The sequence below is a fragment of the Malaclemys terrapin genome, chromosome 11 (genome assembly GCF_027887155.1).
Source record: "Malaclemys terrapin pileata isolate rMalTer1 chromosome 11, rMalTer1.hap1, whole genome shotgun sequence".
In the NCBI taxonomy this organism is placed as follows: Eukaryota; Metazoa; Chordata; order Testudines; family Emydidae; genus Malaclemys; species Malaclemys terrapin.
Window position 1 is genome coordinate 8,939,881 of NC_071515.1, and position 13,033 is coordinate 8,952,913.

General features: G+C 39.1%; 1 protein-coding gene across 7 annotated transcripts in view; it reads right to left on the reverse strand.

Moving 5' to 3' along the window:
• The window catches only part of HDAC4 (histone deacetylase 4), a 439,923-nt gene that overhangs the window by 269,835 nt on the left and 157,055 nt on the right, over positions 1-13,033 (reverse strand). The gene's annotated exons all lie outside the window — the stretch shown is intronic.

A 13,033-nucleotide genomic window follows, 5' to 3' on the forward strand; every position in this document is an offset into this window, starting at 1 on the left:
GGGTGGAGTCCTGGGGGGCAGTTAGGGGCAGGGGTCCCAGGAGGGGGCAGTCAGGGGACAAGGAACGGGGGGAGGGTTGGAGGGTCTGGGGGGGGCGGGAAGTGGGAGGGGCAGGGGCGGGGCTAGGGCAGGGCTCCTCCCATCCTCTTTTTTGCTTGCTGAAATATGGTAACCCTAATATGTTTGATTCTGAAACATACCTTATTGATATCCAACTCAAAGTTTCAGAAACCACTCTAAAGTTCACCAACAGTTTTAAAACAATTAAAAAAATTAAAAATATGACATTTTTGAAATTTCAAAAAATCCTATTTCCTCCCTTAAAAAAAAAATGAAAAACAAAAAACCCACAGACGTTCTAGTAGTGTACTCCCTTCTGCTTCCCCCTCTCTATCCCACCCATAGCTCCCAATGCACCAAAGACAACAAGGCCTTGACAGGGGAGAGTGCAAATATTAACAAATGTGAAGAATAACTGAAGTGATGCTATGATGAGGGAAAAGAGGCATTTCAATTCACTAGTCCTACAGTATCTAGATAGGAGTCTCATGACAGTATTTTTTTTTTTTAATTGAATTGGCTGAAACCAAATAACCTATACTACACTTTTATTTTTCTCCCTGCTCCTACAGAAGTAAAAAATGCTAGCACCAGAGACCAGACCACCAATAACACACACGAAATAAATACTACATATATATATAAAATCTTATTCTGTTGATGCTCTATTTCCCTCCATTTTAACATTAATTCTTGAAATAGACTCTTGGGGAATACACCAGATTCTCCCTACTTTAGTTCCTGGAAGTAACATTCTCCCTCTTTGTTCCTATCAGCCCTCATGTGATCACCTGGAAAGCATTCTAGAATTCCTTTTTTTTAACTGGGAGAAATGTAACAGATTAAATCTGTTGAACAGGAAGGGTTGTTTCAATGGTTAGTTTAGCTAGCTTGCTGATTGGTGAGTACATGGGATGGAAGTGATGCAATTTAATTATTATGAACTGTATATTAAGTTATGACACCAGCACCTAGAGCAGATAGGTTTCAGAGTAGCAGCCGTGTTAGTCTGTATCCGCAAAAAGAACAGAGCAGATAGATAGCTATTTCTGTATGGGTCTTAAGCAATAAAATGTTCAGTTTACATGCTTATATTTAATCTAATACTCTTGTTAAAAGGGTTAGCATAGAGAAAAGTTTGTAATTACCATGCTTAGAAAATGTAGAGTCTACTTTCTTTTCTGTAACTTCACCGCCCATGACATGGGCTGTTCTGTAACCAGTGCCGGCTCTGGCTTTTTTGTCGCCCCAGGCAAAAAAGCCTCCGGCCACCGCCCCCCCCCACACACACACCCCCACAGCGCGGCGAGGGGGGAGGGGGGCCGGAGCCCTGGGGGAGGGCGGCGAGTCCCGGCCGGGGCTCCGCTCTCCCCGGCAGCCGGGGCAAGGGCACCGGAGGTGGAGGGCAGCGAGCCCCGGCCGGGGCTCCGCTCCCCCCGGCAGCCAGAGCGCCACACCGCACCGCCCCCCTCCAGGTGCCGCCCCAAGCACAAGCTTGGTGGGCTGGTGCCGGCCCTGCCTGTAACAGATCATAACTACAACAAGGAACTTCCTCCCCAGGTTCTAAGCACGGAGCTCTCTCCCTTTACTCTTATATACATCTCTTTACTTCACACTTTTTAAAATATATCTGCGGGGCTTTAATGAAGGAAACCCAAGGGAAAACTGCAGAACCTTACACACAAATGTTATACCAGAGGACAACAGCATGTTAATTTTACAAGCTTCCAGACTGGAGACCCCCAGAGAAGTGTCTGCTTCTCTCAGTGGCAGGGAGAGTGATGAGTTAGCAATACTCTGAACTATTCTCCCTGCCAGCATGACATTGCGAATCTCAGGGAGGCCGAGCCCTTGTGCTTGAAAGATGAAAAGGAAGAACCCAGTCATAATGGATCAGGATCATCTGAGTTTTAACTCAATATTACAATTCCATTTTAACACCAAAGCAAGGGTGTAGATAATATGCAATGGGATGATAATCAAAACAACGTCAATGACAGCCAAAACAAAAAGTTATCCCAAATATTAACTAATTTTCTGCTCACTGCTTTATAGGAGTAAGGAATCTCCCAGGCAATCAATTCCTCATAAAAAGCAAAATCAGTTTTTTCACCTGGAGTTTTGGTTTTGCCTAGCACTGTTATTATCTGAACAGGCCAGGCAAAGCAGAAATCCTTCTTTTCCACATCTGCCGTAACCAGGCAATTGAAAAGATCAGTTGAACACAATTCTGCTGTTGACAGAACACTCTAAAAATCAGTATTTTAAATCAGCAGACAAGCACAAATCTGGTCTGCCTGGGGAAATCCGTTTTAGTAGTAAGATAAAGATACCATAGAAAACTAAGTTTTGGGACCAAATAGCAATCCAGGGCCTGAGGACATTTTCTTTCAAAATTAAAATCATACATACTGTCAATGCATTTGCTACAGTAGGAATTAACATTAACACACAGTAAAATCTGTAATGTTATATCGAAAATACACATGAAAGAGCTTGGTCTACAAGTTAGCTGCTGCATATTAACCACCGTTACAAAACTGAATAAAAAATAGAAAAGTCAGGCATCACCTTCCAAAAGTAACTAAATTCCCTTAAAGAGACACTTAGGAGGTTCCAAAAAGCAGCTCAGGAAAAAATATCTAACAAGCAATACAAAAGCTACTCTGATCTATTGGTTAGGGGTTCCACAATTTTTGCTGTGAAGATTAAAATTCCACACAATGTTATTAAGCATGCACGTCTATTGCTATTAGAATATTAGAAGACCATTATTTAAAGATATTTTTAAAAACAAAGTTACCATGCTTGAAAGAAGAGATTTTTTTTAACCATGGTAACTGCCAAATCAAGTCAGATTTTCACCAGATAAAAGACCACATATCCAGTTTAAAAGCTCTCTTCCCTGCACAATGTCAACATTATTCCCCCTTCTTCTGGAGTGCTACAGCTATTCAGAGAAGATGAGAAAATTTGCCTAGATTGTCTTCGCTCTCAAAAAAAGATTTAATCATAACTGAGCAAACTTTCAATTTTTTTTTTTTTTTTTTTTTTTTTTTTTTTAAAAGAAGGCGGCAGAAGAAATCCTCATTCTGCCAACAGTAAGTCTAGTGAAAGTTTGAGAAAGCTATGAGCAACTGAAAAAAGGGCCGTTGGAAGAGGACTGATTAGGCAACCTTACAGCTGTGACTACAAACTCTAAGTATATTATAGAAAAAACGGTAAAATGTTTTTTAAAAGAAAAAATGTGTAACAGCCGCCAATACAACATATGTTGTGCTACCACACTGAAAATAAGCTGGCAGTCTTGATTGATTTTTACTTCAGGTCCTGAATAAAAAAAGCACTTTCTTTGCTCCTGCTGAGCTGCATTCCCTTCTTACCATGGTTACTTGAGACATTCAGTTCATAATTCTGATGACGTGTAACTGACCTTTACAATATAAGAGAAATGCTTTTACACAGTGTTTTATGCCAACATTCATGAATAAGGGAAGAGATAGGAGACATTCTGGATTGAAAAATGACAAAATGAATAAAATTAGTTTCCGTTACCAAAATTCCATCAAAGACAGATTCATAGATTCTAGGATTGGAAGGGACCTCGAGAGGTCATCGAGTCCAGTCCCCTGCCCACATGGCAGGACCAAATACTGTCTAGACCATCCCCGATAGACATTTATCTAACCTACTCTTAAATATCTCCAGAGATGGAGATTCCACAACATCCCTAGGCAATTTATTCCAGTGTTTAATCACCCTGACAGTTAGGAACTTTTTCTTAATGTCCAAACTAAACCTCCCTTGCTGCAGTTTAAGCCCATTGCTTCTTGTTCTATCCTTAGAGGCTAAGGTGAACAAGTTTTCTCCCTCATCCTTATGACACCCTTTTAGATACCTGAAAACTGCTATCATGTCCCCTCTCAGTCTTCTCTTTTCCAAACTAAACAAACCCAATTCTTTCAGCCTTCCTTCATAGGTCATGTTCTCAAGACCTTTAATCATTCTTGTTGCTCTTCTCTGGACCTGCTCCAATTTCTCCACATCTTTTTTTAAAATGCGGTGCCCAGAACTGGACACAATACTCCAGCTGAGGCCTAACCAGAGCAGAGTAGAGCGGAAGAATGACTTCTCGTGTCTTGCTCACAACACACCTGTTAATACATCCCAGAATCATGTTTGCTTTTTTTGCAACAGCATCACACTGTTGACTCATATTTAGCTTGTGGTCCACTACAACCCCTAGATCCCTTTCTGTCATACTCCTTTCTAGACAGTCTCTTCCCATTCTGTATGTGTGAAACTGATTTTTTCTTCCTAAGTGGAGCACTTTGCATTTGTCTTTGTAAACTTCATCCTGTTTAACTCAGACCATTTCTCCAATTTGTCCAGATCATTTTGAATTATGACCCTGTCCTCCAAAGCAGTTGCTATCCCTCCCAGTTTGGTATCATCCGCAAACTTAATAAGCGTACTCTCTATGCCACTATCTAAGTCGTTAATGAAGATATTGAACGGAGCCAGTCCCAAAACAGACCCATGCGGAACCCCACTTGTTATGCCTTTCCAGCAGGATTGGGAACCATTAATAACTCTCGGAGTACGGTTATCTAGCCAGTTATGCACCCACCTTATAGTAGCCCCATCTAAATTGTATTTGCCTAGTTTATCAATAAGAATATCATGCGAGACCGTATCAAATGCCTTACTAAAGTCTAGGTATACCACATCCATAGCTTCTCCCTTATCCACAAGACTTGTTATCCTATCAAAGAAAGCTATCAGATTGGTTTGACATGATTTGTTCTTTACAAATCCATGCTGGCTATTCCTTATCACCTTACCACCTTCCAAGTGTTTGCAGATGATTTCCTTAATTACTTGCTCCATTATCTTCCCTGGCACAGAAGTTAAACTAACTGGTCTGTAGTTTCCTGGGTTGTTTTTATTTCCCTTTTTATAGATGGGCACTATATTTGCCCTTTTCCAGTCTTCTGGAATCTCTCCCGTCTCCCATGATTTTCCAAAGATAATAGCTAGAGGCTCAGATATCTCCTCTATTAGCTCCTTGAGTATTCTAGGATGCATTTCATCAGGCCCTGGTGACTTGCAGGCATCTAACTTTTCTAAGTGATTTTTAATTTGTTCTTTTTTCTCCTCGGCCACCCAAACAAATACAATCAGATTAATCAAGGCAAATTTAATTTAAGGGAAAAGAGTAGATATTTCTCCAGGCTGTTTTACCAAGACACCTGTACTGCACCAGTTTCTCTGCCCTCTCTTTCCCTTTGTGTCCTCCAGGAATGGGAACCACAGGGGAGTAATATCTCATGACAAAATTACACATCCCAGAAAAACATGGAGGGAAGGGGATACAATAAGTGATGTCTCATGTGACAGACTAGATAACCTGGCAGTAGGTCAGATTTAAAAACTGCGCAGTCATCCCAGCTGCTTCAGAGTGTAATTAAAGGTGTTTACATAGAGCTCAAGCTATACAATATGTAATTGGCAAACTCTAACATAGCTTTTTCTACTCTGGTGTAAGCCATCACACCAAATGACATCGTATGGTGTGGTCTTGCTCAGTGCTTACATTTGAAATCTTGGGGACTGAAAGCAGGGTGTGCTCAGGAGGGTCCTCTAATGTTGCATTCATTGCTCCCATCTGTCCAACATAGCATGAAATCTACTGACCTACAGGACACGGCAAAGCTCACCTAATTTTATCAGGATTTCTTCAGAGGTTTATAGTGTGGTATGCATTGTAACATATGAATTGATCATTGAATTGTGTGTTTTAATTGTGTATATGCAGCCAGGGACTATGTGATGGACATGTTCCAAATCTAAAAACAACAACTAGATATTTGTTTCTGTTATAGGTATATATGCATTGTGATCACATAACTTCTGTTTATGAATTTATAAAAGGAGCATAAAGGGGAGGGGTAGTTCTTGAATAAAAATACCCACAATATTCATCCACACCTTTTATTTGAGGAAAACAGTTCTGTTCATTGATGATTTGGGTTTTTGTCTTCCTAAAATGTTGTGAGAAATAGTGCCCTTCAGTAGTATTATTGGAATGAAAGAATGCTGAACTGGAATATGTGAGAGTAATAAAGACCAGCATATATCTTCAATTTTTGCCTGCCAATTAAATGTGGTCCACTATTATTTCCTGAATTACAAATTGCTGTCATACAAGGTAATTGAGAAATATAACACTAAGTTAAAATGATATTAGTAATGAGAAGAGTAGCTTTTGTGAATATATTATTTATCTGCCTATTCACTTGAAGTTTACAAGATGGAAAAAAAACCTGTACATTTACGAGTGAGGAAGCAATTAAAGGCAACAAATGCATTATTTTTCCTTAAACGTATGAAAAAATGCTCTATGCATGTTTCCATTCTAATTTGTCTGCACTCAAGAATCTATTTTTGGAACTCTCCCTGGACTGGACTGTTGCACATGTACTGTAATGGCATTTTAATTAGCCCAGAGAGCTGGAAGATGCACTGTGCATCCAAAAGGGAAGAAGTCTAACAGAATGAAAGCATCCTTCGCTTGCTTCTCACAATGTGATTTATAGCAGTTACCAAGAAGAAACACCAATAGCACATTCAATTGAGTTGACTGCTTAGTCTATTATTAAAATCAAGTGTATCCTAACAGCGTGCAGAACTCAGCAGAAACCATCATTCAAATATTTGCTGTAAGCAGCTATTACTGGACAAGCTCTATTTACTATTATTACAGCAATTGTGGGGTAACAGATAACTGGGGATATCTACAATAAGAACTGTGGATGGGAATAAGGGAAGGGTATAAGAGGAAAAAAGAGTTAATCCAACATTGCTCTCGATTTTACATATAGTATCTAGCATTAGAGACCTTTCACTGCTTATGACTGACATGGTGCATAAATTAGCAGTGCTATCTCTTAGCAAAGCCCTGAGTATTTTCAGAAATACTCGTTTTCTTCTGTAACACATCTTTTCTTTTGATTAGCGGTAAATATGCCCAATGGCCTGTGATGGGATGTTAGATGGGGTGGGATCTGAGTTACTAGCGAGAATTCTTTCCTGGATGTCTGGCTGGTGAGACTTGCCCACATGCTCAGGGTTTAGCCGATCGCCATATTTGGGGTCAGGAAGGAATTTTCCACCAGGGAAGATTGGCAGAGGCCCTGGGGGTTTTTCGCCTTCCTCTGCAGCGTGGGGCCCAGGTCACTTGCTGGAGGATTCTCTGCACCTTGACGTCTTTAAACCATGATTTGAGGACTTGACTAGCTCAGACATAGGTTAGAGATTTATTACAGGAGAGAGTGGATGGGATTCTGTGGCCTGTGTTGTGCAGGAGGTCAGACTAGACCAGGGGTCGGCAACCTTTCAAAAGTGGTGTGCCGCGTCTTCATTTATTCACTCTAATTTAAAGTTGTGTGTGCCAGTCGTACATTTTAATGCTTTTAGAAGGTCTCTTTCTATAAGTCTATAATATAGAACTAAACTATTGTTGTATGTAAAGTAAATAAGGTTTTTAAAATGTTTAAGAAGCTTCATTTAAAATTAAATAAAATGCAGAGCCCCCTGGACTGCTGGCCAGGACCCGGGCAGTGTGAGTGCCATTGAAAATCAGCTCGCGTGCCGCCTTTGGCACACGTGCCATAGGTTGCCTACTCCTGGACTAGACAATCGTAGAATCATAGAATATCAGGGTTGAAAGGGACCTCAGGAGGTCATCTAGTCCAACTCCCTGCTCAAAGCAGGTCCAATCCCCAGCTAAATCTAAGGTCTCTTCTGACCTTAAAGTCTATGATTATGACATGCATAAGCAACAGCAACTGAGTCACAATGATGTCTTCTCTCTCTACTATACAAAAGGTTTACACAGATTTGAGTTTTAAATCTCCTTCATGTCCCTGACACAACTGATGACCCAAGAGACATTATTATGTCTAAATGTCACATGGAAGGTGACAAGTATCCCACTGAAGTCAGTAATAGCTCAGCAGCACCTTGCAAGTTGAGTACCATAAGTTAATTTCTGTAGCTCTATTTTGCCATATAAACCATGAACGTTTGGCAAACAGGATCAGATGATGCTTGGGCAAAATACTTACAATGGCTGCAGTATGCATTTCTGCACAAAAACAAGTGACATGAAATCAGATCTCATTTCAGTTAAAGTTGAGACATTGTAATGCCGACTACCCACAGTTAATGTCACCTTCACTATATTACTAGGAAATTTTATCACTCTTTCCTCAAATTATATTCCATTTGTCAGCCAATCAGGAGAGGAGTAAGAGCTCAAGTTGCTGATACAGACCACAAGATACACAAAAACTAAAGTAATATTTTTAAATGCCAGATGTAAATGTGTTGTCTTCAGCTTCCTGGGCCTTTACTTTGTAATTGTTTGTGGTGGGAGAATAAAGCCACTCATCTTAAACAGCACAATCATAAGTCAATTCCACTGATTTGACCTGTGCACACAACTGAATATAAATTTCAAAACTCTGCTATGAATGAGGAAAACAATGTACTTTTTAAAAAGTATTTGCAAAGCAAGATGGCACTTTGCAAGGCTGTTAATTAGGTCAAAAGCTTTGAAAGTCAGTTAAAAACAGTCCAGGATAAATGTGATAAAAGGAAATGTAGCAATTGTAATGTGTACATTCCTTAGGGGAACAAGGGATGTTAGGACTGTATCACACAAATCAGCTAGCTTTCAAATAGGTGAATTAGGTAACTGAAGGCAAGTGAAGAGAGAGAAATGGAAAAGAAAATACAATTAAACACTGAAGAGATACGGAATACTCTTCATAATCCTATTGTAAAATACCATTCTGGGTTTATACTGCCACTTATTTTTGTTTTCTTTTAGCACAGTACGTCCATCTCTACTATTTTGTCATTCCTTTTTGTCATTCCCCTGATCAATTAGAGACTGCAAATCTGATTTATTTGATTCACAGTGATGGAAACGCTTTAAAACCAGATATTAAAGTTAAAACCATTATGCACATAACAAATGCACACCAAAACATGGGTGTCCTATAACTTGGTGATTTGTCACACATTTCAATGGCTTGACATACAAACTGGCAGATCTGGAGTTTGAGAGGCATGAGAGGGGACCAATACCATTACCAGAAATATGGCAAATTACTGTTCTGCCCAATATAAAAATGTATCTAATGAATACGTGAGCTACCATACAGGCTATAAAAGCTGGATTTTCTCATGCTTACACTTCATATAGCAGATTCAGAACTAGAATTTTAATTCTACAAGTAACAAAGGTGAAACCTCTTAGCATCCACTCAATGGCTTTGATATCTTATGTCCAGGAACATATGTACAGTCAGACATACAGCTGCTCCCAAGGAACAATGTGAATACTATTTTTGCTTTTAATTCTTCAGTTATACATTGAGATGATCACCAGTAAGCAATGATCTTGTTCATGTGAAATAAATTGCGGGTTACTAGCGTAGACTTCATGCACTATGCCAGAGATTCTATTTCGTGTTTATCTGTTAGTAACCCTAGTGTTTTTGTGTAGTCTCCTTACTTATTAACACCAGGCACCATCCATAGTGCTGCACCCATGTAAGCCCTCCCGCAGCTACTGCAGTACTCGAGAGTGCCAAGAGAAAGGAAGCCTAGGCATTCACTGGCTCCGTTGCAGATCATGGCTTTGCTGCCAACCACCTCAACCCCCAGCAGAGACCTCAAGGGAATCCACATCAACAAGGCCCTCCCCAGGCCCATTAAAGCTGGGTGTCATGGCCCTGACTGGCTGGAACATTTAGGACAGTCAACTGCTCCCAATCCTTCATTTTTGCTCCATTTCTCAGATCCTTCCATTTTATTGAGTTACTTAGCATCTTTCTGCTGGCACACAATATTCATTTTGCCATGAGTTTCATTCCAGATGTGCTTTCGCTGAAGTGGAGGTGTTCCTGGAGGCCTCTCCAGAGGGAATGATGAACTTAGGACCCACTTCCTTAATTACCACATCATTTTAACTAGCTGTAAACTATTCTTGCTGCCCTCTCCCTTTCTTCTGAACCTATGGAGCAGAGGGTTTTTTGTGTGTGACTATCTTCCCTTTCTCATTTCCTTGGCAGGCCTAGATCCTGTACCATCAGCAGCTCCATCCCTCAGGCCATAGCTGCTTGCAGAACCAGTCATGCCCTGGATGTACCACTGAGTGGATGATTAAGTCTGAGCATTTTAATCTGTGTTCATTCACAATTAACACATTTTTATCTGAGCTAAGACAGTACTGCCACTGAGCACAAGACAAGACAGACTCCTGCACATATGGGATCTTTAAAGAACATATTTAGAGCAAGTATGATCTTATGACAAAGGCAGGATGGTGTCAGAAGACTTCCTGTGTGACCTGGAGCAAGCTACTTAACCTCTGTTTCAGTTTCCTCTACCATAAAATAGGGATTGTATTTCCCTAGTTCAATGTGCAAGACTTTACTCACTGTTAATTCTCTAAAACCCTGGGAAGGGAAGGTGCTATAACAGTGCAAACTATTATATTATACAACTGAAACATTGTTAAAACATTGGGCCATAGTTGAGTCCAGGGAAGTGAAAGATAGAACAAAGGCTTATGTTGTTGCTATATTTAATGAACAATTCACAGAAATATTAATTTCCATTTAAATATGCATTTTAAAAAAAACCCCAAAGAGTTAAAAAAGGCTGCATATTGTTTACAGTATTTTACACACTACAATTTAAGACATCCTCTAACGCTCTCTTCCTTTACCTTGACAATAATCAAAACATTACAACACAGTATTTTCAAGAGTAATTCTTTAGCTAGTTATCTGCAAAGGAAACTTATTGTATTAGTAATAAATTGGTGTCATTTGCACTTAGTCAGATAACTTACCTAATTCATTAAGGGTGTATGTGGCAAGACGTTACCACTTCAAATAATAAAACAATTTGTAATGAGACTCACTAACCACGCCATTGTTTTATTCAAGTAATATTTGCATAATCTAGATAACGATGTCAATTGCAGTCCTGTAGACAGTGTAGACCTCAAACTAGAAAAAAGGCATAAAAATTCTTCACACAGCTAACTACATAAAAAAGATTTTTCTTATTTCATAGGTTGGATTTCAGGACTGGCCAAACTGTGGTCAAATCTCAGTATGACTAAACAAACAGAGGATGTGCTTGACCTATATCATTCAACAGATTTCACAAACTGTAACATTTATGCTGTTCAACTGTGGAATTATAAACTAGGGACTATGCCAATGTTTGAGTAAATATATTAAGTAGAATCACAAAATCTGAATCTTATTTTGAGGTTTAGCTAGCATTCAGGAGACTGAAAATCCGCAACTCCATGCAAATCAGATAAGATTGTTTAGCCTCAGACTATTAAGGGCTTTTTTATTTTTACTCACTCGAACTAGTTTCCTCTACCACAATTTTGGCTACTTTAAAATTTGATAAAATATGAAGTTTTTGGCATACTGTATGTAGTTCCATAATTTGGGCTTTAAAATATTTCTAAACCTAAGTGTAAAAGAAAATGACTACATTTAAATAGTATTCTACATGTTTATGTCCCTTCATAAATCTAGCTAAAAGAAGACTTGTTTCCCTTGATACTGTCAGAACAGGAATGGGGCTCTACTGGATTTGTCACTGCGTGAATACCTAGTTAGACATGGTCCATGCAATGTAGTGCTTCCATCATAAAGAGAGGAAGTCCTACTGCTCTTCAGAGATAATTAACTCTGAAGCTTTGGTTCTGACTCTGCCAGCCCACCTGACTGGGAAAAAGAGAGGTCCTGGCAACCTCCAAAAAGGGCTGAAGAGTCCACTATGTCTGGAAAAGACAGATATTAGTAGATATCAACATACAAACTTTAACGGTGAAGCACTATACTGTATCTTGTTTTTCCAATACCAAGTTCTCGTACAAAAGGCACTTGCCATAAGACAAATTAGCTTTCTTTAGAGAAAGAAATCCAAAACAAGGTCATCTAAAATTGCATTTGGAACCTATGGTTAAAATCAGAGATCTGTAACAAATAGAACACTCATTCTATATTGGCAAAAATCAGTCTAATTTTAATCATCCCATAACTGTACTGCTTGTGCACACTGAGTATCCATACTAAGCATTCGTACAGGTAACTGAGGAATAAGATACTCAAATTGGATTAATCTCTCCACAGCACTCTAAGGCCCCATAGGAATAACAAAACAAACAAACGTCTTCCAGAAAGCAGCACTACCCATTACCCCTATGTGATCAAGTAAAATGAACCTAATGAAATATCTTAAGTCAGGAATGTAAAGACTGTCATCTTGATTTCTACTGTAAAATATTTTCTTATCTCTCGACAATTGCATGATACTGTATGTTTTAATAGTGATTTATATTGGAAGCTGATTTTTAAAGTACTACACAGTATTGATTAATGTTTGAGATAAAGCCAACATTCTATATGCACATCTAAACATTTTCAGCAAATCAGTAGTATAAAAGCAAGATACTCAGGGTCTACAAAGATAGAACCTACAAGCTGGTGAAAGAGACAAGCTTTCAAGCTTTGCAAAAACTTTTTTCTTTCTCCAACAGAAGTTGGTCCAATAAAAAAAAAAAAATATTACCTTACCCACCTTGTCTCTCTAATATTCTGGAACCAATATGGCTACAACAGCACTGCAAACCAGAAAGTTTTGTATTATTTAATTGTAGTTTGTAAAAGACAGCAATCAATCACCAACGTTCCTTTGGTATCTTGGAGATACTTGCAAAGGACTGGATAGGTTAATATATCTTTATTTAGAAACTTATTTTACAAGGGTCTAATTTTCAGAAGTGATGAGCACAGCTCCAGTTGAGTTCAGTAGAATCTGCATATTCTCAACACCTCTGAGAATCAGACACTACATCTCCTGGGCT